We start from the raw sequence: 27,684 nt of genomic DNA, 5'->3' as shown, positions 1-27,684 counted from the left end.
GGGAATAATATATTTAGCAGGGTTTGCAGTGAGGAGGTCACAGAGTGCATAAAGATTAGCTGCACAGACCCCTGACAGGACGACGTGTGAGCCCAAATTGTAGACAGGCACGCACCCAGACACGCACCTAAACACACACACACACACACACACACACACACACACACACACACACACACGCCTAGATATACGCAGACATATACAATATGGAAAGCTTTTGTTCATGATGTTGGAGCTGCTCTGCTTTCAAAGTTGTTATCCCTCAGTGGATGAAAAAATAGCAAAAAAAGGAAAACATGCTTAGAGTCAAACCTCAATAGCAAAAAAAATGTTTTTTATTTTTTCTTAAAATGATCATTTTTGTTTGTTTGTGAGAAAGAATCTAGCGTTAATTGATTCCATCAGTAGTCAACACCTTGTTAACAGTTTTATGCTTATTATACGCGACAACGGCTTTCACCAAAGCCTCTTTACTTCTGTCTGTGCTGAAATGCATGCACTGGAGTTAGTCTAGGGCAGAGCATGCATATACAGGAGGTGGACACAAAAACAGAAGCACCTGTACAGTTTACAACCAAACTTACAATGTGGCTTTATGAGGCCTTTAACGGAGAACTAGGGCTTATTACAACTTGGGTTCTACTTTCACAGCATTTCAGGTTTATGACTTAAAATTTTATTCACCAAAGTCATTACTGAGATCTGAAAGCACTGATAAATCACACAAAATAAAACACCTGTGTGGTAAGATGCTTAAAGAGGTTTAAGCAAGCAAACAATTAAGATTACTACTTACTTGGGATTGAAAGCACATGCAACTGTTACTGTTACTGTAATAATCCACCTAAGTCAAGAGTGTCAAACTCATATTAGTTCAGAGGCCACATTCAGTTCAATCTGATCTCAAGTGGGCCGGACCAGAAAAAGCAGAGCATAATAGCCTATAAATACCAATAAATCTAAATTTTACCTTTGTTTTAGTGCAAAAAAGTACATTCTGAAAATACTGACATTTAACATTGTCTTTTTACAAAACATTATGAACAACCTGAAATTTGTAAAGAAAAATAAATTCAATTTCACCAACATCATGCCTCAGTTTATCGTTTACACATTACAACTTACAGATCACAGTGTTTCTACAAAGGCACAAAACATTTAGTTACAGGTATCTGGAACTGAATGATATAGTATTTTACTTCAAAAAAGACAAAAAACAACAAAAACAAGACATAATATTATAAAAATGAGACAGAAAATGACAAAAATTTGACAACAAAAACGACAAACGCGAGAAACAAAGTGACAGAAAATGAGAAAGGACACCAAACAAGACAAAAAAGAAACAAAAAATTACACAGACAACACAAGACAAAAAATGGCAAAAGCGTGAAACAAAACGGAGAAAATGACACACAAAACGACAAATAAAGCAAAACACAAAATGACAAAAATAAGACAAAAAACACAAGTGAGACAAACAGGAAACACAAAACAACAAAAACGTGAGACAAACAACAAAAGTCAGGCAAAAAAAGACAAAAAACAACCAAAACAAGACAAAATATTACAAAAATGAGACACAAAATGACAAAAGAACAATGAGCAATATCATATTTTATTTATGATCAAAACAACTTGTCATGGTCTAGAAATCATTTTAAATTTATAGTTTTACAAATTTACAATTTGCAGTTAATGTCTTCTCTGTAAGTTTTACACTTTACCAAGTCGTCCTGTGGGCCGGATTGGACCCTCTGGAGGGCCAGTTTTGGCCCACGGGCCGCATGTTTGACATCCCTGACCCAAGGTTTGTTTTTTGTCCGTCTGCGTGTATGACTGTTGTTGCTTGTTTGCATAGTTATGGTGACACGATTGTCTAGGTAAGTATGATTTTACAGTAATCAAAGGACAACAGCTAAAAAATAGAGGTGCTGAATTCATGTGCAAACAATTTTTTTTAAAAAGCATTCTTTAATGTAAACTAACCAACTATAGTGAATATATTGTCACAACAAATCAGCAGCTTTCAGCAGTGGAGCCCACTTAGCTGAAGTGATCAGCTCGGACGTGTAGCATAGTGTGTTACCTTTGTGTTGAAAGCCACTAATACGCAGCAAAAGCCGCAGAAACAATTCTAACCAAATTACTCAGTTATAAATAGGAGGCTGCAAGGTGCTAAACTTTTTGTTTTGCACTTTTAAATGCTAACTTTGAGCTGAAATTAACAGTTTAGATGAGCAACAGGCTGAATGTACTGAAGGTCATGACTGTATGAATGTCGGAGCCTAAATGCATTTAACTTTGTGTTAAACAGCTTAAATGCAATAACTTAAACTAATGATAAATCAAAGGTAATTACTCCACCAAAGAACGTTGGAGTTACGTGACGATCGGCTTAGGTTTGTCTGTCCGTCTGTTAGCAACATTACTCAAAATCGGACTAACAGACTTGGATGTAATTTTGAGGGAAGGTCAGAAATGACACAAGGATCAACTGATGAGATTTTGGTAGTGATGCAACTTATAGTCTGGATCCACGGATTTGTTAAAGAGCTCTGTATCATTGTGAGATAGCAGCACGGCGTCACTGTAACTATGACAACAAGTAAACACTACGTCAGCTGCATGCTGACAATACAATACAATACAATACAATACAATAACTTTATTAATCCCCGAAGGGAAATTCAATTGTCTGGGGTCTCATCTGTTTACTTTAGAATTAAATAGTCTATTTGCTGATGGTAAGAAACATTTTCTGAATGTTTCTGTCCTGCAGCGCAGGGATAGAAGCCGTCCACCACTGATGTTTCGTTGTTCATTGAGGCAGATGTGAAGTGGATGATCCATGTTTGTCAGAATGGCCTCCATCTTTCTAAGTGCCTGTCTCTCTACCTCATCCTCCAATGAGTTCAATCTGATTCCAACCACAGAGCCAGCTTTTTTAATCAGTTTGTTCAGATGCCTTGCATCCTTGTTTTTTATACTGCCTCCCCAGCAGACTGCAGCATAAAACAGAACACTTGCTACCACAGACTGATAAAACATCTGCAGCATCTTACTGCAGATGTCTAATGATCGAAGTCTTCTGAGGCAAAGAAGTCGGCTGTGGCCCTTTTTGTAGATGAAGTCTACATTTTTAGACCAGTCTAACTTATTATCAAGGTGGATACCTAAATATTTATACAATGTCACCACCTTGATGTCCACACCACAAGTGTTCACTGGCTGAAAAGGGGGTTTGGATCTGTGGAAATCTATGATCATTTCCTTTGTCTTTGAGGTGCTGAGTAGCAGGCAGTTTTTGTGACTCCAGTCATTGAGGGCACTTATCAGATCCCTGCATTCAGCTTCATGTCCATTTCTGATACATGCCACGATAGCAGTGTCATCAGAGTATTTCTGAATGTGGCAGGACTCAGTGTTGTATTTGAAGTCTGATGGATGCAGTGTGAACAGGAATGGAGCCAGGACTGTTCCTTGTGGAGCCCCAGTACTGCTCATTAATGTCCCACAAACACAGTTCCCCAGCCTGACAAACTGTGGCCTTCCTATCAGGTAATCTATGATCCAAGAAACACAGGAAGGATCCACTCCCATCTCTGTGAGCTTCTCTTTGAGTATGGTGGAGTGGATGGAGTTGAATGCATTTGAAAAATCGATCACATGATTGTGATCCTACTACAAATTGACCGCTGTGGACTGATCAGGACGTAACCGCCGGAAATGATACAAGGAACAATTGATTAAATTGTGGGGGTGTTTCCGAGTCCCATCAATTCCCGCCGCCCGCTACATATCTATGTCATGGGATTCAGTATTCGTACCTAATGTATACATGCATAACACACGCCTGTGCTCAGCGCAAGGTCATTTTGTTTCTGGGTACATCTGTATTGAATGGCCACATTCTGTAGTGCTGTGATTTGTGGAACAAATTTTTTCAAGATTTCATAATGATACAACATATGAGAAGCCTTGGCGGAGTACTGCGCTCTCTGAGTGCTCTTTTTTTTTTACATTGTTCTCTAGAGGGGTGAAAAGAAGTATTTACAGTTACATAGATAACTTTATTTCTTGCTCTTGAGGTGATGTAAAATGCTTGACAGTCTCATTTATAGAATTTTGTAATATGTGGAAATAGGTGGCCATGATCTTTGCTTCACAGTAACAGTTCACCTTTTTTTTTTTTTTTTTTTTTTTTTTTTTCTTTCTTTGATCGCTGTCTGAGTTGCAGGGATCAGCAGACGTGCACTGACTTTGCACACAGTATTTTTGTTGTGCGTTACTTTAAGTAAACGGTTCCACTCTATTGAGGAGTTCTATGGATTCTTTCTTCAACATCAATTGCAAAGAGAGGAATTATGGGAGTTGACGGCTTCATTAATTGGAACCTACAATGACGCTTTCACTTCCTGTTGTGTGTACCAAAGTGTTTGTAAACAGTGCGACAAACAACAAATTACATATTCAGCACCTATAAATCTTTGAGCAAAAGCAATTTGTAATTTTCTTCATCCGCAACAAAAAGCAAGTCCATTTTTCACCGTTCGTTTCTTTGCTGCGTGTAAAAAATGTTCCATAAATTTATGAGTGATTTGTGATGGTGTTGCACTATTTTCTAAAAAGTTCCTGCCTAACTTTGTCTCCCCTCCAGTATTTTACAGTCCTGGTTGGAGTCCTGCGTTGCTGGAGCGGAGGTGGTGCTGGTGGTGGTGTGCTGGGGTGACTGCAGTGATGCTGTGATGAGCTTGTCCAGGTGAAAGGGTAATTGCTTCAAAGGGGATCAGACCGCCGAGAGCGAGGCTGCGACCAGCGAGAGGGAGGGCTCGACTCCTCCGTGAGAGCACTTAACACCGCCTCCCCATACATCCATCCTCCACACCCGTCCCCGCTCTCACCTAGCTTCCAGCTCCTGCATGCCCAATGCCATTGCCATTACTGCCTTTTCTCTTTTTTTCAGTCCCGCTCTCTCCTCTTTATCCTTCCTCCCCCCCTTCAAAGCACCTCTCGGCAGCCTCTTCAGAAATTACAATCGCTCAGGGTTTAGGCAATTTGACCAACTTCAGGGCCTGCATGTAAGGATTGGGAAGGGGAGGAGGGGTAGTTAGGACTGCAGGGTGAGCCTTGGGGGAGACTGGAATGAAATTACCAATTCAGTGGCTGAAGCACTGCACGACAGTGGCAAACCGTGGACACAAAATGAGGATTATCCGATTTTAGGAGGGAGCGAAAAGTGCGAGAAAGAGTCTCCAGCTCATGAGAGCTGACGCCCCCAAGTTGGCTTTGACAATTGTCTAAACCAAAATGTAAATTTTTTGCCGAAACGACTCATTGCTTTGGTGGAAACAACATAGAGATTTGTGAGAATAATGTTCTTTAAGCACCTTATTCATCTTCCAATCACAGAGAGTGAATGATTGTTGTTGAATTGTTATGGGGAAGTGAGTAGGCAGAGAAAAAAAACATGTTTTTCTGGATGATGACATTTGCTCATTTCAGGAAGAAATCCAAAACAAAGACAGAGATGATTTCATGCCTTCGCACAATGTTACCAAAGAGTTGAGTTTCCTACTTTCGAAAACTGATTAAAATAAGGAAATATGAGGGTGGACGGGAAAAGTATCTTTGAATTCTAAGATGAATGTTGATTTTACGGCGTTAAAAACACAAGATCCAATTCCACACAAAGAAACGTAATATACTGTATCATGGGTCTTAAACGCCTTGAGGAAAACTTCTCCTCTGTATTATTCGAAACACTGGCAAAGGTATTCAGTGACCACTGGCTGCTTTAAGGAAAATACCTGATTTCCCACTCCATCATGGGTTGAATGCTAGGTTTGGGGATGACAGTCTATTTCAGAGTTTTCTCACTTCGGTTGAGGACATGAAAGGCAAAATGCTTGGATCACATATGAGAAATCCCATCCTGATATCCTCATTACTGCTTATCATTTTTGCATGTCTCACTTATCATCTTTACACCCAGTAAACTGGCATAATATATTTCAAACTGAGCTCTCGTCGACCTGGAGTTGTCTAAAACCATGAAGCAAAACCTAAATATTATTCTGTCGCTTGTCATTATCAGTCAGAGCAGAAATACGACAGCCTGATGAGGCCGTCACACCTTGATGACGAGCCTCGCATGTTCAGGTGACGTGCAAAACAAGCATAAACTAATCTTAATGAAAAGCGGTGAATTTGATAAATCACAATCCTCGCGCGTGGCGTGATGAATGGCGATGATGCTAACTACGACCATTCATCAGCCGGCCATCAGTTATCCTAAGGTGGCTTAATGTTTCATCCACTCAGACCTCAGAGGGAGCGGACAGCCATCCCTCATCGCAGCCGGCTGGGAGAGCGCCACACACATTTCAATCTTGTCTTGTCATCTCTCCCTCAGGCACAGACAGCCGCCCTCAAAATCATCATTTTTATCATCCCCAGTAAACCTTGGACCCGGGACAGCATTGGAGATGCAGATTTTTATGGACTCGAGAAAAATAAAAAAAATCATCCCAACTGAGTGAGATCAGCCTGTTTGTTTGTGTGTGTGTGTGTGTGTGTGTGTGTGTGTGTGTGTGTGTGTGTGTGTGTGTGTGTGTGTGTATTTATTCTTTTTGGTGGGAGCAGCGATGAGGACAGCCAAGCCGGGGCTTAGGGGGTAGCTGCAATGACAGGAGGTCTTTGGGCGCGTTGGTTACAGTAAATTAGCATTCGAGCTGCGCTGCATGTTTAGCTCTCTGCGATTGGGTTCAGCAGAGGCCTCGCCCAGACTGTCCCTGGGGGAACCGTCGGCAGCAGTACGGCGGCACAATGGGCGTTACCGGGCTGTCAAAATTAGATAATAAAGCACCGCAGCGCTGGCGGATAAATGTGTGTGAGAGGGCATCCATCTTGCAAGCGTGTTGCTGAAGAGGATGCTGCTAAATGACAATAAGAGATGCGTGTGTGTGTGTGTGTGTGTGTGTGTGTGTGTCTATGCAATGACTGTGGGGAACCAATAGGAAACAAACTTTTCTTTGCAGTGCAGCTTTCTCCCAATAAAATCTAATATAAGGAATTAGGACTCGAGTGTTTATGTAGAAAGGAAGGGAGGAAGAATGAGAGAGGGGGAGGTAGAAGTGTAGAGAGGAAGCGCCAAAGGAGAGAGGTGGGAGAGAAGAAAAAGACAAGAGACGTGTGACAGAGAGAGAGAGAGAGAGAGAGAGAGATGGAGGGAGGAAATTAAATGTCGGCTGGGCACTTAACCTTTCCCTAATAATGTGTGGCCTGCTGAACCAGCAGAGTCCCTGATGTTTTATCAATACTCCTAATTAATGTGCAGCTGCCATATTTTTGACAGTATTTATACAATATGGCTGAGTAATGCAATCAATAATGTCCGTATTCACATCCTATATCCCTCGCCGTTTAAAATGGGCACGCTCTTCAGGACTTCAGGAGTCGGGTAAAGTTAAAGCATAAGTCTCTGCCGATATTCTTTATTGTCAACAAATCCCACGAAAAGGCCAAAACTTACAATGAATTCATCCTCATCAAAAGTACTATTTTTGTAGCTCATCCAGAAACTATTTAAACACATCAGCAATCCAGAGTGACACAAGAGTCGTCTAAGAACAAGTTTGAACACACACAATATGTGTTCAAAGCAATTTAAATGCAATCCATATTGAGTGGCATGTTGCGAGGTTTTAAATTAGAAATTACCTGAACACAGTGTAAGAATCTGACCAAGCATTCAGTGTGACTGATCAAAACTTTAGTTTTATACTCACTAGAGCATCAAATCAGCAGCTGCAAACTGTCACTGATCAAATGCACAATTTACTCAAGACAGTAAATTGAACAAAAAAAAAATTTTCAATCAGCAGCTGTTTAAAGACATTAGTTGCGTTTCAAAAAAATGAATGTGTATATGATCCAATTCCTGAAGATTCATACCTTCCATAGAAACAATATACAGGCTGGTGGAGTTAGGGAGTGTACTTATGGTCCGTGTCCACTGGATCAGTTTTTCCCACATGTAAACGTGCCGCATCTGAAAATTGCCACTAGCGAGCCACTAGCTGGTCACATGATAGCACTTTCAGCTTCAGTCCGGTAGATGAGTCAGACCAACATAGCGGCTCAGTCGCAAACTTTCTCTTTTATTGCGAAAACAGTTAAGCGAAAAGTGTTTCTGAAAGCATTTGAGGCGAAAGATAAGCTGCTGAATCTGTCCTCGTTTTAATTGAACGATGGCTAAACGTCTGAGGAAAGTTTCACAATACGTTGGATCTCTGTTCGCCGCACTGAATTTGCATAAAGTAGAAGTCAAGTCTACTTTATGCAAACGAGTTCTGGGGAGACGCAGTGGATCGCAGCTCAAAACGCACCACAACGGAACCAGCATGCAACAGCATGCGTTTCACATAGACAATAAATGGGATGCGGGAAATTGATGGATCCAGTGGACACGTAGCATTAGTTTTAGTCGTGACATACATTACCGTTCAAAAGTTTGGGGTCACCCAGGCAATTTTCACACTTTTATTCAAGGGTTTTCTAATCATCAATTAGCCTTTCAACATCATTAGCTAACACAATGCAGCATTAAAACAGAGGAGTGATGGTTGCTGGAAATGTTCCTCTGTATCCCTATGGAGATATTCTATTAAAAATCAGCTGTTTCCAGCTAGAATAGTCATTTAGCACATTAACAATGTCTAAGACAATGTCTTACCTGTACCTCTCTACCTCTTCTGTCCCTCTCAACCTACCCGGCCAGCAGGCAGATGGGTCCCCCCACATTAGAGCCGGGTTCTGCTCAAGGTTTTTTTCCCTGTTAAAAGGGTGTTTTCCTTGCCACTGTCACCTTTTGGCTTGTTCTGGGGTTCAGGCATATGGGTTCTGTAAAGCGTCTTGAGACATTCTGACCTGTAACTGGCGCTATATAAATAAAATTGAATTGAATTGAATAGACTGGATTTCTGATTCATTTAATGTTATCTTCATTGAAAAAAAATGCTTTTGTTTCAAAAATAAGGACATTTCTAAGAGACCCCAAACTTTTGAACGGTAGAGTAGAATTTGGCAAAAGTAAGGTCAGTGGTAGAGTTTCTGTTTGTTAAATTTGGTTATCGCCTCAAATTTGTCTCCACGTGGACAGTCAACAAAGGCAGCAGTGATGTGAATGATTAGAATGAGCACATCAGACCTGGAAGACTCAAAGCGACCACAGACTAGTGTATTAATAGTCTCACTTTCCAAACCCATTCTGAAGAACGTAATGCTCTGGCTGCACTTCACTCTCATTCTGCTATAAGAAAGAAAAAAAATGGTTTGGCTTGTTTGTATTTCTTTAAACCAATCACAGAGAACAAAGAATCGATTTCATGTTCCTTCAAAATAGTGACAGGAGGGGTTGTTTTGGTGGAACATTTGCATTCAAGGACACGAGAACCATAATTAAAACTGATAATCCACAAAAAAAAACATGGCTGACTTACTGCACAATCCAAATCCTCTGCAGAACTTTTCAGTGTGGTAGGGTGCTGCTCAGAGGTTGTTGATGTTTCCTGTAGCAAAGAAAACACACAGATAGCTGGAGATCAGGACAAAGCCACCTGAAATTGGCGGCCAATGGCAGGCTTATACCTGCATCCTGCATCTGGTGATTCAGACTAGTATATAATCATGTCCACAGCTTTCTCTGTGCACGCTCACAAGGTAGAATAATCAAGGCTTAACAAGAAATATCATCAGACTTACTAGAAAAATGCAGAATGCTGTGGTCTTTGAGTAGATTGAAATGCTTGACATTTTAAAATTCACACTGCTGTTTTTATGACCACAACTTATAAAATATATGAAATAAACGGCTTGCAGTAAGAAACCCTTTCATCTTATCTTTCTGTATTCATAATCATTATATCCTAATACATACTTAGGGAAAATAGGTGAGTTCATTAGTTTAAATGTGGAATGTAGTTGTAGTGCTCCTCTTTAGATTTCTCTCTGTGTGTAAATATAATCTGTCGTTACAGTGCTGCACGTGTCTCCATCCCAGATAGACGCTTTACAAATAGAGATATCTTTCATTGAATCATCCGTCGTTCATTCTCCTCAGTGTACGCTGCGCTCGCCATTGTGAGCGGCACCGCTGCTTCTTGATTAATGGCTTTTTCAGAGAGGTGCTACTAATGGCTCTTTAATTGCTCTGACTTCCTTTTCTAAGCTTCCAGGATTTTTACTCCTGTTCCTTACGCTGCAGGAAATAGACGGTTTATACGACACGGGGGGGGAATAGGTTTCCACGATGCTCTCCTTTGTCAGGTACGCTCTTATGCCGGAGCATAAATAACTTGTGAAGAGGCTCGACGCACACAAAGTACAACAATCACTGTACAAGGTGCACATGGTGGTGCAAGGCTTGTGGTCATCCCAAAGAGACTGGTGTCTTTTATATGTGCTTTTATGTGAAGGCTACCTTATAAAGCTTTTCAAATACACAGTCTTTATGCTATATTCAGAGACGCACGTATGTCAAAACTAGGGCTCAAATGATTCCTCCAGTTATTCAAGTAATTCCATTACTAAAATTCCTCAAGGCAAAACTCTCTGAATCGAGGCTTCATTTCATCCACTATATATGAGACCCCAGGTTACTAAATGGCCTGGACAATCTGGACAGTCCAGACCCAGACTTCATCCTATACGGACCTGGACCTATGATCAGTAATTTATAAGGGGATTTTAAATTTGGCGGGACACTTCTATTTTAACTGGCGCAGCTTTTCTAGTGTTTACAGCATTTAGCAGATCAGAGGACTGAACTATGAAGGCAGTTCAACATAGTCACTTTCTTTGTGTGACTCGGCTTGACAAAAACTAAAACCTCATCACATTTAACAGGTATGAAGGTGGTTTTCAACTTTCTTTGTTAACTCTGACTTTCTGCTTCAAACTTATCACACGAACAGGAGCATCATTTAACGATCACTTGCCTCGTTTTCCGCACAAAATGAACAGATGGTGTTCAGCTGCTTCAGTCAACAGGTTGTTTTAATGGAGAACAATGAGGAACGTAAACATTTATGACAGTAAAAAGTTGCAACTGGAAATTATGTAAGTAAGGAATGCTGGTAGAAAACTGTACTATCCTATATATGTACAATACAGCACAGATGTCCGCCTGTGTTCCACCAGGACGGTTATTTCTCTTGCACAGTGCGCTCACTTCCACTTTTGATGCTGTAACGCGCATGCCAAGCGTGGAATCCAATTGCTCGATTAATTGCCAGAATAATCGATAGAATACACGATTACTAAAATGATCGATAGCTGCAGCCTTAGTTGTGTTTCCGCTGAACAGGGCTCAAAAACAAGCAAGAAAAAAACTATGTGTTTTCCCACATGCACAGACACACACTTAACTGATTTTGTGAAAACCCAGCATGTAGCCAGTAGGAATCCCGTATCTCTGCCTGTTTTAGAAAGGAATATGCAGCCGGCCCTTTGTTGAGGTTTTCTCTGTAAATTTTATCTTATCTGTAGCTCCATAGCTGTCATAAAGCAGAGAGCGGGGAGAAGCATGGCAGGGCATGGCGGTCATCTATCACCGGTGCACAGGCTGGAAATTACGACCTCCACTGAGGTAAATGTAACAATAGAATAGGCTTTTACGTACATTTAATGATGCTAAAAACATACCAAGACAACACAATCAAGTATGAATTAACCAACAGAAAATAATTGAGGCTGTGGCAGTCATAAAAAAAAATCTAAATGAGATAAAACGTGTAATATCTCATCTCATCTCATCTCATATGCTAATCTAAAGATTTAGGAGCACGTTGTAGCATGAGTCACCCTCCTCTTCTGGTATCGACTGCCACGCAGAGAGATATTGGAAATCATTTTTATGGAGGCTTGTGGAATCAGGTGTAGACAACTGCTGCAAACAAGATCGGTGAGCGATCAGACACGTCAAAGGCTCATTGTGACCAAGACAAAAGTGATTAATGCAACTCCATAGTTCAAATCACAATCAACAGGGTATAGTCTGTCACCATTTCCAGTATATTCATCCTCATTTTGCCTTTCTATACCACTTCTACGTTATATTCTTTTATGAACTGAAAATGTGTATAGTTGTACTACAGGATGAAAGAAGAAAGTGTTCCCATGCATGCCAAAGTATTGAAGATATCCATATATGACAGCAGTAAGTCACATGCAGGCTGTAAAGTTATCCATTAGTGACCCTAAGCAACAAGTCCAACATGGTTCGGGGTTCAAGAGAGTCATGCCAATAGGAAAATAACTGCTGATGTTTCTCTGCTTGCTTCAGGGATTTCAGCTGGTGCGTTTTTACTTTTTCAAATGGAACACTGCCAAAGCTTCTTTATTAATGAACATGGAAATTGGAAAATGTAAGAAGTCGTTCAGATTACAGCAATCTAACTGAATTTCCTATCCGACAACATTAAGTCCAATGCAATTTGAGGTAAAACCAATACTAAATCTAGAACACAACAGAGAGTAGCTCATCGTCCAAACAATGCTTACTGTAAATTGTGTATTTGTGTCGTAGGAATAAGGTTGTTTTGAGATATTAAATATTGAAATATCAGTATCACCTATAAAATCGATAGAATTCAGAGTATGGTGGTCTAATTAAACATGGTTTAATTATGTTTAACAAAAAGCTGTTCCACTCTAGGGTCATCTTACCTGATACTGAATGTCATCCTACTGGAAATTAGTTTGTGACTGAGCAACAGCAGCTGCTGTATCTTGATATGAGTGTGTATCTGTTGTCCAGCACATAAAACAATGATGGAATAAAGACAATTAATTTCATTTAATATAATTTAATATACACTGCATGCCCAAAAAAAGTCGACATTTGGGTTTAACTAAGCAAATAGGTAAGAGCCTTCCATTGGATAATTACTGCAGTGATGAATATGTTTCAGCTGCAACAACTTATTTAACTCTAGCTGATGCAGTGAGGAGCTTCTCATTTCTTAAACAACCATGTTGGAAGACATATCCTGTGGTCATGGAAAGGATGTTAATCTGTCTCAGAAGGGTCAAATTATTGACCTGCTTCAAGCAAAGAAAACAACTAAGGAGATTTCTGAAACTACTAAAATCAGGTTAAGAACCGTCCAACACATTATTGAAACCTGAAGGATAGTGGTGAACCATCATCTTAGAGGAACAAATGTGGTTGGAACAAACTCTTAGATGATCGTATAAAATCAACAGTAGAACTCACGACTATGTTTAATAATGAAAGTAAGAACATTTCCACATGCACAATGTGAAGGGAACTCACAGGATTGGGACTAAACAGCTGTAGCTCTAAGAAAACCAGTGATCAGTGAAGCTAATCAGAAAAAAAGGCTTCAATTTACTAGGTAGCATAAAGATTGGACTCTGGAGCAATGAAAGGAGGTCATGTGGTCTGATGAGTCCAGATTTACCCTGTTCCAAAGTGATGGGGGCATCAGGGTAAGAAGAGAGGAGGATGAAGTGATGCACTCATCATGTCTAGTGTCTACCAGCCTGTGGGGGTTTAGGGTTATGATCTGGGGTTGGTCAGGTTCAGCAACGTTATGTTCCCAAAGAATGAGGTCAGCTGACTACCTGAATATACTGAATGACCAGGTCTTTCCATCAATGGAGTTTTTCTTCTCTGATGACATGGACATGTTCCAAGATGACGATGCCAGGATTCATGAGGCTCATATTGTGAATGAGTGGATCAGGGAACATGAGATGTCATTTTCACACATGGATTGTCCTCCACAGAGTCCAGACCTCAGTCCCACTGAGAAGCTTTGGGATGTTGTGGAGAAGATTTTGTGCAGCGGTTCAACTCTCCCATCATCAATATAAGATCTTGGTATAAAATGAATGCAACTCTGGTCAGAAATAAATGCTGACATTGCAGAAGCTTATCGAAACGATGCCACGGCAAACATTTGTCGTTCTCAGAGCTAAAGGCAGTCCAGTGAAATGTTAGAGTGTACAACTTTTTTTTTTTTTTTTTTGGATGGGCAGTGTATCTGTTAATCTATGAAACTTAACCTTGTAAGTTTAAAGGTTGTAGCTGAAGCAAATTGTCCAGCTAAAAAATCTGTTCAAACAACTGAGCAGTAGTTTTCTGTTGTCTGCTGCCTCAATTTAACTAACTTCTTCTAGCAGGACACTTTTTGTTATTACAGAAGTTATTAAAAAAAAAAAAAAAAAAAAAAAAAAAAGCTATGCTCAAGTCAGTCACCTCCAGTTGACTGTTTTCAGAATTTATTCATAGTACTGAAAATCAACCAAAATTTAGTTTTGAGCAACTTCTTGCTGTTACAATCCAGCTGCAGTAAACAAGTGTATAAGATGTGCATTTTTAGTGCAGTCTTCCATTTATTTCCATTAAAAACTGCAAAAAAGGAGAATAATGACAAAAAAGGACCTCCATTTATGAAGACATTGACTCTATATAAAACTTCATTTTAGAATAGAAGTTTTATGTATCAAACATTGACCTCATTCAAGAACAGAATATACTGGCATCAGTTCATACACAATTAGACTCATCCTCTACAGACAATGCATCAGTCCTCCAAACATAATATGGCGGATCTTTGGTTGTATGCCCTTGAACAGCTTGTGAGTATTGGGAGACAAAATGAATACAGTGAAACATAATAGAAGAAAGGAAAAAAGACTGGCAACACAAATGTCTAAACAGGCAAGGACAAAAAAACCTTTGTTCTGTATGTATAAGAGTGGGTGAATTTTACAGCCACTTTGATAAACCGTATTTGCTGTCAACCACTGACAAGTAATGTAATCATTAAGCCCCTTTCATACAGGCACTGCTTTCCGTTAATCTGACGGAAACTGAACGTGTTGCCTGCATGTCTAAATGTGCACTCTGGCTTCTTTTATGTCAAAGTCACGACAACAAGCTTACTAAATTGGACCTACTAATATTTCCGTATCACTTTCAATGCAGCACAAGTTTGAACTCCACCTTCACATTAACAGACAGACACGTACAAGCAGCAGTGTGTCCAGTTTAGTGGAGTCTGCTGTGGATGCTCCCACAGTAATGGTATTCCTCAACACCAGTGATCTTCATATGTAGGGCAAGGCACCTCAAAAAGTGCTCAGGAACACGTCACAGAGTCCAAGGCTTTGACCCAGCCTCCTGACACCGAAGCTCTTTTACTGACCAAGCATCAGCAGGATGATGCCACAACGATCCATGGATGCAACACAGCACCCCAAGGATCCTCTGCTAACATCCTGGTGCCAGACACTCCACAAGGTGATTATGTTTGGTTATGTAAGCAGTACTCTTTTCATCTTTACTGTCTCAAAAATATGTAGTTGAGGTCACATATGTAATACTTGAACTGTCTGTGTGCATTGGTCTCCATTTCCAGATGGCTGTATTACATTTCTAGCAACCTTTACAAAACATCAAGTTTGAACAAATGAAAGTGAACACGGTCTGAATTCAAACTCAACTCAGATATCCTAAATCGTGTTTATGCATAATTGTTGTTGTTCTCTTCATTTTCGTTACCACTGCTGCTGCTGCCACAGTGCAGTGATGAACCTTACAGGTGACTCAGATTTGTTGTTGCGCTAATGCTACTGTGAGGCCATGACAGCTTGAAAAGTTAGCAAGAAGCCATAAAACTGACTCACTCTAATGTGCACCTTGAAGGCTTTTATATTCATGTTGATTTTTCCTATTATATCATTGTTCCACGAGCCCTGTCAGCTTAGGTATATGACTGAGCTGCTGTAAAGTGAATATTGAAGCAGACTATGGAGCAGGGATAGGTTTCTTATATTGCATACATTTTTAAAATAGCTTTGTTGTCATTATTAATAATAACTTTATTTATATATCACCATTAACCCTAATCGTACAACCCTAGGAACCCTAACCCTACTTACAATGTGGATTGACAAGAAAAAGCAGGAAAGCCAAATGCCCATTAGTTTGATATGCACTGAGGTCACATTAGTAGCTACCCCTGTAAAATATAATCCAAGATAAATGCAACAAATCAGCCATAAATTCTACTTCTACAAAGAAAATCACGTCTTTTGACTAGCTTACTATGTATATTATTGAGGCTGTAGTTGGTAGCGGCGTCAGACTGGACTCCGTTGCACTGAGAGTTGTTTCTTATGTTTTGCCCTCCACATTTACATGCGGGTGGAAGACGTCCATTTTAATGTAATTCACAAGTCAGACCTCCACATCTAGCTCAAGTTCACGTATGAAATTCTTCACACGTCTCAAGGATAATTAAAGCAAATATCTGAGCCCAATTTGGAGAGCCAAAGCAAAGGGTCTGAATGCATCCATAAATGACAGGTTTCAGTGTTTGATAATGAATAAATTTGCAAAATTTTTAAGAAACTTGCTCTCCTTTGTCATTACGAGTTATTGAGAGTAGATTTGTGGGAAGAAACAGCAAGTTTATCTATTTATAATCAAAACTCTACCAAACGTGTGCAAAAAAAAGAAATAAGTGAATGGATTTCAATGCTTTCCAGAGTTCTGAGGAATTTTTATATAATATTCTGAACCTCCGCGCAATTCGTTAATGTATAAATCTTACACCTTACAATGTTTCACACACAGACTTGACGATGAAAGGTAAGATTCGATAACCGCTAGAAATCGGGATAAGGCCACACTTTCAAACAGTCTCTTCTCAGAGGCGTTAATGGTGTTGCTTTTGTAGGTACACACAAAAGAGGAACGAAACAGTTGCGCGAAGAATAAAAAGTCTGGTTGATAATGCATTAATATGAAAGAGATGCTGGACGCTGTTCATTAAGAGTAAAGACCTATTTTTTAAGAAGCCAATAATTCCACATTGTGTATCCCGCAACTATTCAAGCGAGTGATTTCAGACGTCATCATTGTCACATAGCAAAATGCTTTGGTTTGAATAAATAATGCCTCACAGTAATAAGCTAACCCTAACATCAGTATTTGTTATTCATGCATGATTTTCAAGGCATTCTCGATAATTTGGTTGAAGGATATGTTTTCAAGTTGTATTGATTTTAGTAGCCTATAGAGAAGCCTGCATTAACCATCAACAACAAACTAGTGTGCAACCACAACCCCTGCAAAAATAAGCAGAGCGGGCAATAAATCCTCTATTTTTCAGTGGCCACAATGCCGGTGGTCGTTCATTTCTCCATTTCCATCTTTTTTTTTTTTTTTTTGTAACAAGGGAGGTTCGGGTGGGCATATCGTTAATAACAGAATAGTGATTCATCATTTAATTATGATTTGACAAATGCTCGCGCCTTCCCCATTCTCGGCATCCTCCTCCCTTTCAATTCTCCGCTCTGCCAAACTGTCACGCACTCCCCCCGTGGGATTAATTCGAGCTGTCTGTCTTTGTGAGGCTGCCGGCGCTCTCGGGGCGGCGGGTGCACGACACTGTCAATGAACAGAGAGCCTGACACTTCCAGGGAGCCGCACATAGACGCACGCTCCCCGCTCCCCTTGTTATTGTTTTCACCTTAACCCCTTCCTGCCTGCTTCCCCCGCCTGACTTCATGTGTGTGCACCTTCCTTCCCCTCCCACCTCCTCTCGCTCTTCTCCCGTCTCCTTGCTTCTGCCCCCGTCTCCCTCGCTGTCTATCTCCTCTTTCCTGTCTATCGCTCCTCTTCTTCTTCTTCTCGCCTCCCTCCCTCCCTCCCATCCAGCCTCTCTCTCTCTCAGCCCTTACAGAGAGAGGGACAGCAGCATCAGGAGGAAATATCACACAAAGGAAACGTGAATGTAGCTCCTGGAGATAGGCTATGCGTGCGGAACGAGGGAAAAAACTCCTGGAAATCAATAGAAAAACAATTAAAATATTTATCTGCTCCCATGTAAAACTTCACAAAAGATTCTATACATATATATTCTCAGACTTGGTAAGCAGCCGTTGCATGTGGCATGACGGAAACTATAAAAAAAAAAATTTTTTTAAAAAACTCCACTGATCCACTGGAGCCACGTCAAGCCTCCAGGTGACAAGTGATGCTAATGGGTGGCCGGTAAAACAAGGCATGTTTGAGTTGAACAGGAGCACTTGTGCGGCCAAATCCAGCAGGCCTTAGCCCCAGCTGGAGAGATAAGGTTTAATACCAGGCACAGGGCCCAGCCTTATCTCCCCTACTGATAGAGAGAGGCACGAAAGAGGAGGGAGGGGAAGGGAGGGCAGGGAAGGAGAGAAAACAAGAGGGACAAAAACAAGTGTCTTGCAGGGACCCTGGCTGGCTGGCTGCGTGAGTGCGTCCTCCCGCCGTTGGCATAGAAACTAATCCACGTTCACATTTAGCACCTGACTCTTTTTTTTTCTTTCCTCCACCTCTCTCCCCACAGCAGTGGTGCAGTGGGAGTTGGGGGAGGAGAGGGTATCCGTGAGCTTTCTCCCTCTCATAATGAGGCCCGTAGGAGGGGAGGTAGGGGAGGGTGGGGGGAAGCAAACGCAAAGGAGGGAGGGTGAGCCGCCTGGCTGGTTGGCTGGTTGGCTGGCTGACACCTTTGGCCTGGAGGATCCTGCTGCGTCTCTCTGTAGGACCAAAACACGTTTGCACACACCTAGACGCTCACCGCCGCTGCTGTTCTGCATCCTGGTTACACACCCGGAGGGCAGCTGACAGTATCGGAGACGCCATCGATTGACCAGGCTAAACACGCATAAACTAGCTGGGAGTCATGAATTGGTTTGGACCGGCGTTTAAATCTCTCACATTCGTTCATTACAACCCACAGTGGGTGTTGTCTAAGGACTCCACACTTGTACTCAACTTCACTTTTCCACTCCTGATTGCAAAGTAAGTGTTAGTGTGAATACTTAGATCAAGAACATGTTTTTTCTAGTTGGCAAAGTTCATATGATTTGTTTAGAATCATATAAATGTCTGTAGATAAGTCATTTTAGTGCCTTAAAGAAACCAAGGAGAATGGGATGAGTTGTTATTTTACTAAACTGCAGTAATCTTTTCAAATCTAACAACAGCATTTGTGGCTCATATGCAAAAAAAAACCCGGCTGAGATTTCTTTCTGCTTCTGAAAAATTGATTAATAAAAGTTGTATCTTAGTCAGCTCACTCATCTTCCTTGTCCAAATCTGGTGATGACATTATCCACCAAGCAACTGGTTTGGTTGGTTGGATAGTTGGATGTCTTCAACTCACTACAGATGAGGAGTGACATCATTGAAAAACTGATTAATAAAAGTTGTGTCTTCTTTAGTCAGCTCACTCATGGTCCTTGTCCAAATACGCACCTACATTACCCACAATGCAACACAACCTGTTTGGTTGGTTGTTTGGGTTGGGTTTTTATGCAAGTTGTGGCTCATGTAGCTTCAATTCACTAGAGATGAGGAGCAACACAAGACTGACTTATTAATAACTGCACAACCAGATTTTTGTTATTTTCACATTTGTCGTCTTCAGTGAAAACCAAAGCGGACTCAAGTGACAATACTGAAGGTAACATATCTGATTTTGCACAGCGTCTTCTTTAGTTGGGATGTCACAATAGAAAACAGTCTTTACAAGGTCTAAATTCTGAAAATATGACGGTACAGATGCTGTAGGTAACTTCAAAAAAACACTTTGCATAACTTTTTTTTCACATTTTCCATAGCTGTCAAATGACAACTGAACACTTTGAGTTCCCCTTTTAGTAATTCAATATAATTGATCAGAAACTCAGTGATTCAAGCGGAAAGAAAGCAGTTGTCTTATGAATGCATCTGTATGAGATTCTTTCATGTCTTTCTCTGCATTTAAGCCCTGTGTCTAAACGAATTGGATTTTTTTGCCACAAGACCAGTAAAGTTAAGAAGACAACCTTTAGTCGCATAAATTTTTCAAATCAAATGCACAGCATGGATGTTGTCATTAACCTGTATTCACATTGTTTTGGTCAGATGACCTCACAATTCAAGATCCAAGATTTTGTCACAACACTAGAGCAGATTGTGAAAGACTTTTGTTTAACGTGTAGCGCTTACCGGCTGTGATTTATTAAATACCTCACACTGGAACATGAAAACTCTGTATATGAGAATAACTATGGCTGTATAGGTGGACACATAGAGTAGGAGGGGACTGATTAAAGCTGTAACACTTGACACAGTGTTTGGCTAAAGATAGTGGTATAGTTTCTATATCTGAAAGTACGTAAAGGTCTGCTAGGGTTTGAGGGACGTAAATCTTGTCATCAGCTCGGTGCAAATCCTTCAATCTGTTGTGACCACACAGACCTGTTTTCTATGCTGCAAAAACACCGATTGCACATGTACTGCAAAAATGGGCCATTTTGATTCATCGCAGAATGGACACTAATGTACCGTGCATGTAGGGAACACGTCCTACAAGAAAAAGTAGTATAAGAACAACTATTTGTTTGTGACATCCAAAGCTGTCTGTGTGCTTGTCTATAAGGTAGTATAATAGTGGCCTAAGTGTAAACCTAATACATAAGAGTGTTGTATTAGGGAAGTTAGGAGGACTATTAAAACTTTATGTCCTCTTTATCTTTTTTCTGTTCTTATCTGTCTGTCACACAACTTACCAGACATTGGCAGTGATAAGTGAGTATTCAAACTACAAAGAGGGTGAATAAGTATAGAGTTTCACGTTGTTCAGGTGCTTCACCAAAGTCTACTAAAACTTAGATGTGTGTTGTTTTCGAGCAATAACTGTATTTCAAAATGTATACACTACCAGTCAGAAGTTTGGACACACCTTCGCACTTAATGTTTTTTCTTTATTTTCATGACTATTTACATTGTAGATTCTCACTGAAGGCATCAAATCTATGAAGCTTCATGAGGTAGTCACCTGAAATGGTTTTCATTTCACAGGTGTGTCTTGTCAAGGTTATTTTTTGTGGAATTTCTTGCCTTCTTTGTGGGGTTGGGACCACCAGTTGTGTTGTGCAGAAGTCAGGTTGGTACATAGTTGACAGCCCTATTTGACAACTGTTAGAATCCATATTATGGCAAGAACCAATCAGCTAAGTAAAGAGAAACAACAGTCTGTCGTTGCTTTAAGAACTGAAGGTCAGTTAGTCGGGAAAATTGCTAAAACTTTGAATGTACCCTCACGCATATCGAGAGAATGCCAAGAGTGTGAAAAGCAGTAATCAAAGCAAAGGGTGGCTATTTTGAAGAATCTAAAATATAAAAAATATTCTGACATATTTCACTTTTTTATTTACTGCATAATTCCATATGTGTTCATTCATAGTTTTTATGCCTTCAGTGAGAATCTACAATGTAAATAGTCATGAAAATAAAGAAAAACCACTAATTGAGAAGGTGTGTCCAAACTTTTGACTGGTAGTGTATGTCTTAACATAGACATAGTCTCAGTGTACGTTAATATTAAGTCCTGTCAAGAGTGTAGCCTTCCTTTCATCCTGGATGTCAGCTGAGCTAGGCTCCAGCCCTTCCATGACCCTCTACAGGATTACCGTAAGTGGTTATAGATAATGAATGCTGCAATATGGTGCAGGGACGCCTTGTCGACGTGATGCTCACGTGAACGCAGATCATGTTGTGCGTAGACACATAGAAAGACACCACCACAGCCTGATGGTTCTTAGCAAGGTGTTTGTTTTCCTCCTTTGACGTAAGTCCTCTCACGTCATTTTGATTTTTTTTTTCACCCCCAAATGGTGCACTCCCCCCCCTCAGTCTCTCACTGTGACATCAGTCAATGAGCTGGAAGGAGGAAGAGACGTGATGAAGCTGCTGGAGCGCCATCTCGCTTCCACCCCCTTCTCCACCCCACCTCTCTTTCATTTGTATGTGTGTGTGCGCTTGGACGCTCACACAATGGTCTCTTAAGGCTTTTGGAGTGTGAGGTGCTTTTCCGTGGCCGTCCTTCAACTCCCCACTTACGTCTGAGAAGAGCTCTCTGCTTCTGCACTGCCCATGTCACAGCCATTGTCCCTAATTAGGGATTCAGGATCTGAGCCCATTCAATTAATGTGCAGCCACAATGCACCAGATTCACCCCACTCTTCACCCTTTCACCCCCTTCCTCTAGCCCTAAAAAACCCTTTCCAACCCCTCGTGGAGCAGTTGCAGATTAGAGACAATGGGGTAAAAAGGGGTTAGGAAAGGAATTAGTGCTGAGAGTAGAGGAATGAGTTTTATTAAATTCAAATGAGCAAGCCAGAACTAGTTCATCCAAAAAAGTTAAAAATAAACATTTAGATGAAAAAAACAGGCTAAAAACTATACAGAGAGATATACATACATACATACACTCACACAATCACTGCCAGTCAAAAGTTTGGCCACACCTTCTCATTTAATGCTTTTTATTTATTTCTATTATTTTCTACATTGTAGATTAATACTGAAGATTAACACTTCTTTGTTTACAACATAATTCCATATGTATTCATTTATAGTTTTGATGTCGTCAGTATTAATCTACAATGAATAAAATAATTAAACAAAAACCACTGAATGAGAAGATGCGTCCAAACTTTTGACTCGTAGTGTATATAGTATTAAAAAATAGAATATGTGTCATCCCTTGTGGGAAACATGTGACATAATTACAATTAAATCAATACCAAATGTGCTTTTTCACCTGATCTGTCACATTCTTCATAGTGATTATGACTTAATGAAGAGAGGTCTGATGCATGCAGCCATGGTGTATTTGAATGAGAGCAACTTAGGCCCTGTTATGCTGGCATTGCGAAAGCTTCAAGACAAATGTGCTCATGCTCATTCAAGTTAAGTACCTGGCCTGCTTGGGAAAATCTGGCCAAGGTGATTAGAATGAGAAACTGTCTGCAACTACATCATGCAACTACAGTTTCATCATCATTCGCCTTCCAGGAAGGCACTTAACCCCCAGCTGCTCTGACAGAGCAGCTCATTGACCGACATACTGTGGTTCTGTTCAGCAGCTTACTGTGCTGTCTCACTGTGGCTAGCTTTAACATTAGCGGGACAAATAAACGTTTGAAAAGGAACAACCTGAGTCTCCCTCAAGTGTATTTGAGAGTAAACAACAACACTGATTCAATCCATTTCCTCCAGATAAATGAGAAAGAAGTTCAAAGATTTACTATTAGTTTGACATCACTCTGTGCCTTTATATAATGTGTAACTTAGTTAAACTAGAAAAGCACTCAGAGAGCACAGTACTCCGCCAAGGCTGTTCATTCCCAAATATGGCATTGTCAGAAATGCAGCATTTTTTTTTTTTTAAATGCAGGATTTGTTTATTAGTTACTGAAGATCAGAAATCATGGCAACATAGAATGTGGCCATTTAATACAGATGTACCCACAAACAAAATGACCTTGTGCTAAACACAAGCATATATTATGCATGTGTACGTTATGTACGGATACCAAATCATGTGACCTAAATATATAGTGGGTGGCAGGAACTGACGGGACTCGCAAACACCCCCACAATTTAATCAGTTGTTCTTTGCATCATTTCCGACAGATAAGTCCTGATAAGTCCATAGTGGTGGATTTTTAGTAGCATCACAATCATGTGATTGTCAGCATTCAGCTGACGTAGTGTTCACTGGTTGTCATGGTTACAGTGACGCTGTGCTGCTATCTCGCAATGATACAGAAATCTTTAACAAATCCATGGATCCAGACTATAAGCCGCATCACTGCCAAAATCCTTGTGTCGTTTCTGACCTTCCCTGAAAATGTCCTCCAAATCTGTCAGTCTGTTTTTGAGTAATGTTGCTAACAGACAGACAAAACAATGCCGATCGTCACATAATAAATTAAGGTTTCGGGTCAAGTGAATTAGTGATAAAAACTGATCATTTTCTCAGAGCAATTTACAATCTGAACTACACATGTCCCCGTCAAAGATAAATGACCTCTCTATGACATCATCCATAGATTTACCAAACAGGTAAACCTATGGATGAACATCGGGGCTCAAAGTGGTGGCTCTGGCTGTTATCATATTGGCAGCACCTGGTTCCACCTAACTCAGGGCTGATGTAGAAATGAGCAAAGAAGTAGAGGGTAAGTTAAGGTGAGGTGGGTCACAGAAACATCTCTGTGCCATGGACTGTCCTGTGACAACATCCACCTGTCACTCAAAGTGGTCATGCCCTTAATTATGAACAACTTTAAGCCTTAATGCGGTTTAAACAGGGGAGTTGTATTAAATTTCACTCCCAGTGCAACTGCAATGAACAGGGAAATTACCTATAGAGACCAAAACCATTCTGTATATCAAGCTGTAAACATGTTTATTTCTGCTGTAATGTTGGGCATTTTAACATTACGGTCTATGGGGACTGACTCACTTTGGGAGCCAGCCTCAAGTGGCCATTTGAGAGACTGCAGTTTTTGCATTAGCATTTTGGGGTTCTTGTTTAGCCTCAGAGGTTCTTAACCCAAACCAATACTTTTTTCTGAAATCTAACCAAGTAGTCTGGTGCTTAAATCTAACGAAGCAGCAAGTAAAAAACAAACAAACTAGGTTTTAGAAAACTTGCGACAGTATATGGCTGTACTTTGGCATAATGGTGCTAAATGCTAACATTTCCTAATAAGCACTAAATCATAACCATAATAAAGTTGTCTTTTCTTTGATAGTAACCTGGTCACATAAATACTGTACAAGCTGAAATTCTGACTAGAAATCTGTGCTAGATTTAAAGTCAGAGGATTACCAGGAAAAGTTGGAGAAATAGTCCATAATTCTCTCTAATTTCTATATGAAATTTCATGGCACCTCATGCAACAGTCGCTGAGATGTTTCAGTCTAGACCAGGTTGGTGGACAGACAGATCTGACACTGCATCCCTAGATCTCTGCTGCTACTGTGGGGAGAATCCTCAGGGAAAGTAACAAAAGGAAAGGGATTCCCATGCCATGATGAACAGATACACAGCTAAAAAACTGAATAAGCAGTAGTAAAATTACGATATGACGTAAATAATGTATGCAACATCTAGCCTATAAGGCAAGATGTAAATGTGTCTGGAGTAGAGTCAAGGGTTGTACTTCTTTGAATAATTAACACAATCCACTATACCTGACATGTACCGTAATATAAATAGAAATGATAATCCATAGGTGCAATAGAGGTTCATCAATCCACACATCACACGGCAGGTTTACACTAAACTCTGTGGCCACGGTGTCCCAGAGTCTGCGAGAACACCTCCAACCAACAAAGTGATGCTTATCTCTCTTCTGTGTGAAATGATTCAATTACTTACACTCACCCAGACAGGAAATTAGGGATTTTATGTATGAAGTATTTTGCAGGGGTAGGAGGCGTGAACAGGCTTCTTAATGAAGCAGGGCTGCCTGAGCCCATAATGAAGATATCTGAGGAATGGGAGAATTACTGCGCTCTAACCTGTAGACCTTAAGGCGAAAACGCACACAAACACACACACATTATCTCACAACTGGCACACATAGGCAATGTCTCAGAGGTTAGGATTGGGAGCAGCTGAGCTAATACAGCTTTATTTTTTTGCTCATGTGCAATAAATGTGGTTATTTTACAACTAAGATTAATGAGTTCATGAATCCCATTTGGACATTTTGATGTCTCTCTTGGCTTTGAGGTCATGTTTCTGGCAGCTGCAGTGACAGTGCTGTTAAGTGCCCAAAAAAAAGTGAAGTGAAAAGAAGTGAAAGATTCCCTGACAACTGCAATCAAAGACCCAGCCATACACTATACATAAAGATGGACACAGCAGGGGATGATGGAGTCAAACTGGAGCCCAGAGAAAGGCTTTATGGTGGACGTCATCTTTTCTGGTAGGAGCCAGGACTTTATAGTTAAGGGTCATTCCAGAATTGGAGGGCATTTGGGCTTCAACATTTTTGAAAAATAAACCTTCTCTTTCATAATTTTCTTCTAAATATTAAGCAATAACAGGTAACAAACTACCAAAGGCTTGACTGGCTCAGCTTACACATCAATGGTACCATTTTTATTCCATGTTTTATTTGTTGTTTGCTAATCATCAATGAAAAAAAATAAAATAATACCCAAAAAAAGGAGATTTAAATTTGTTTTATTTGAGATTCAATTTGGTCATCAGGGGGTGGGACGAGAGAAAAATGGCATTTTATGGGGAACTCCAGACTAAAATATATTTTCAAACATTCTTTCCCCCTAGTTTTTTTTTTTTTTTTTTTGGATTTGGTTTCACGACAAATACATTTACACAGAAACTCCATATTTTAGTATTTTGTACATGGATTATTTTAAATAATGGGTGGAACGGAAAATGTCCTCCAATTCTGGAGTGACCCGGGATGTGTTTGAGAAGACTTGCCTATCTTGGCTCTTTTGTGTTTTCATTTTTGCCACATCTTGCCACATATCTCACCATTTGATATCATACTATTATATTTGAGCAGTGAAACTAATACACTTAACTTAATCTGTTGTAATACTTTGAAAATATTGTGTGGTGGCTGCTGGTTAATATTGTTTCCAATATTTCAGATTTCAGATGAACAGAAACAGCACACAGGGGTGTTATGTGTCTCTGGCATGAAGTTAAAAATTAACTAGACAGCTAGTAAATATTACTGGAATACCACTTTTGTTAATAATATCCAGGGATTGGAGATGCTTTTTGTTACTTAGCGGCCAGAGAATCTTTTTTTCCCACATTTTTTTCCAACAACTCAAAGTTACTGGTACTGGAAACATGAAAAATTACTGTTTTCTATGTTAAATCACAGTCCAATTTTATATGACATAATTTGTCAAATAAAAGGAGGCATTTATGTATGAAAAGGTAATGAATGGTTGATTTGAGCTGAAACATTTAAAGTCCTGAGCACTTAAAGCTTTCAGCACTGAATCATCTACACAAGAAAGCTATTATGAACTGCAAATCTGTCAGTTTGCATTTTAAAAAATTTCATGTGATTCACTGTATCTTCTTCTTCTACCAGCTAAAAAGGTTATGCTAACAGGGTTGTCGTTGGAAACGCGTTCCATGCATAATAGTAATTATTTAAAATATTATGTTGATTAAATAAAATGTTTCCACATCAATGACATCAATGAAAAAATAATAAAAGGAGATTTAACTTTCATCGTAACTGTTTTGAGATTCAATTTGGTCATCAGAGGGGTGGGTCAAGAGAAAAATGGCATTTTAGGGGGAACTCCAGACTTATTTGTTATTTTTAAAATATTTTCAAACATTATTTTCTCCTAGTTTTTTTAGGTTTGGTCTCAGGACAAGTATATTTATCAACAACTGCATGTTTTGGTATTTTGTACATGGATGATTTGAAATGTGATGGATGGGACATAAAATGTCCTCCAATTCTGGAATGACCCTTATAGGAATCATGGCAAAATGGTTGGAGTGACACTTTAAACCTGACTGGAACACACAGCTAACACACATCAGCATAGATGGCATGTTAGCCTATGGGCAAGGTGCACTGTACACATTCAACTTTAAGCAAAAATTGCATATAAATTACATTACAGTTGGAAACAATTAAGAAAGAGAACATTTGCTCACCTGAAAAAAAACATATACCAGAATGAATTGAACTAATGGCATCATCATGATTTGTGGAAATAATGTAGTGGCTCAGTATTTCATTGGAGAACAT

At 40.0% G+C, this 27,684-nt stretch overlaps 1 long non-coding RNA gene across 4 annotated transcripts in view; it reads right to left on the bottom strand.

Annotated features, from left to right (window-relative positions):
* Window positions 1–27,684, bottom strand: part of LOC118471743 (uncharacterized) — a 117,689-nt gene that overhangs the window by 68,330 nt on the left and 21,675 nt on the right. For all 4 annotated transcript variants that reach the window (XR_008601451.1, XR_008601453.1, XR_008601454.1 and 1 more), the window contains exon 2: window positions 9,504–9,572. This is a non-coding gene — a long non-coding RNA (uncharacterized LOC118471743). The remainder of the gene's footprint in view (window positions 1–9,503; window positions 9,573–27,684) is intronic.

The sequence above is a fragment of the Amphiprion ocellaris genome, chromosome 4 (genome assembly GCF_022539595.1).
Source record: "Amphiprion ocellaris isolate individual 3 ecotype Okinawa chromosome 4, ASM2253959v1, whole genome shotgun sequence".
NCBI classification, from domain to species: Eukaryota; Metazoa; Chordata; class Actinopteri; family Pomacentridae; genus Amphiprion; species Amphiprion ocellaris.
This window is presented reverse-complemented; position numbering and strand designations above follow the sequence as displayed.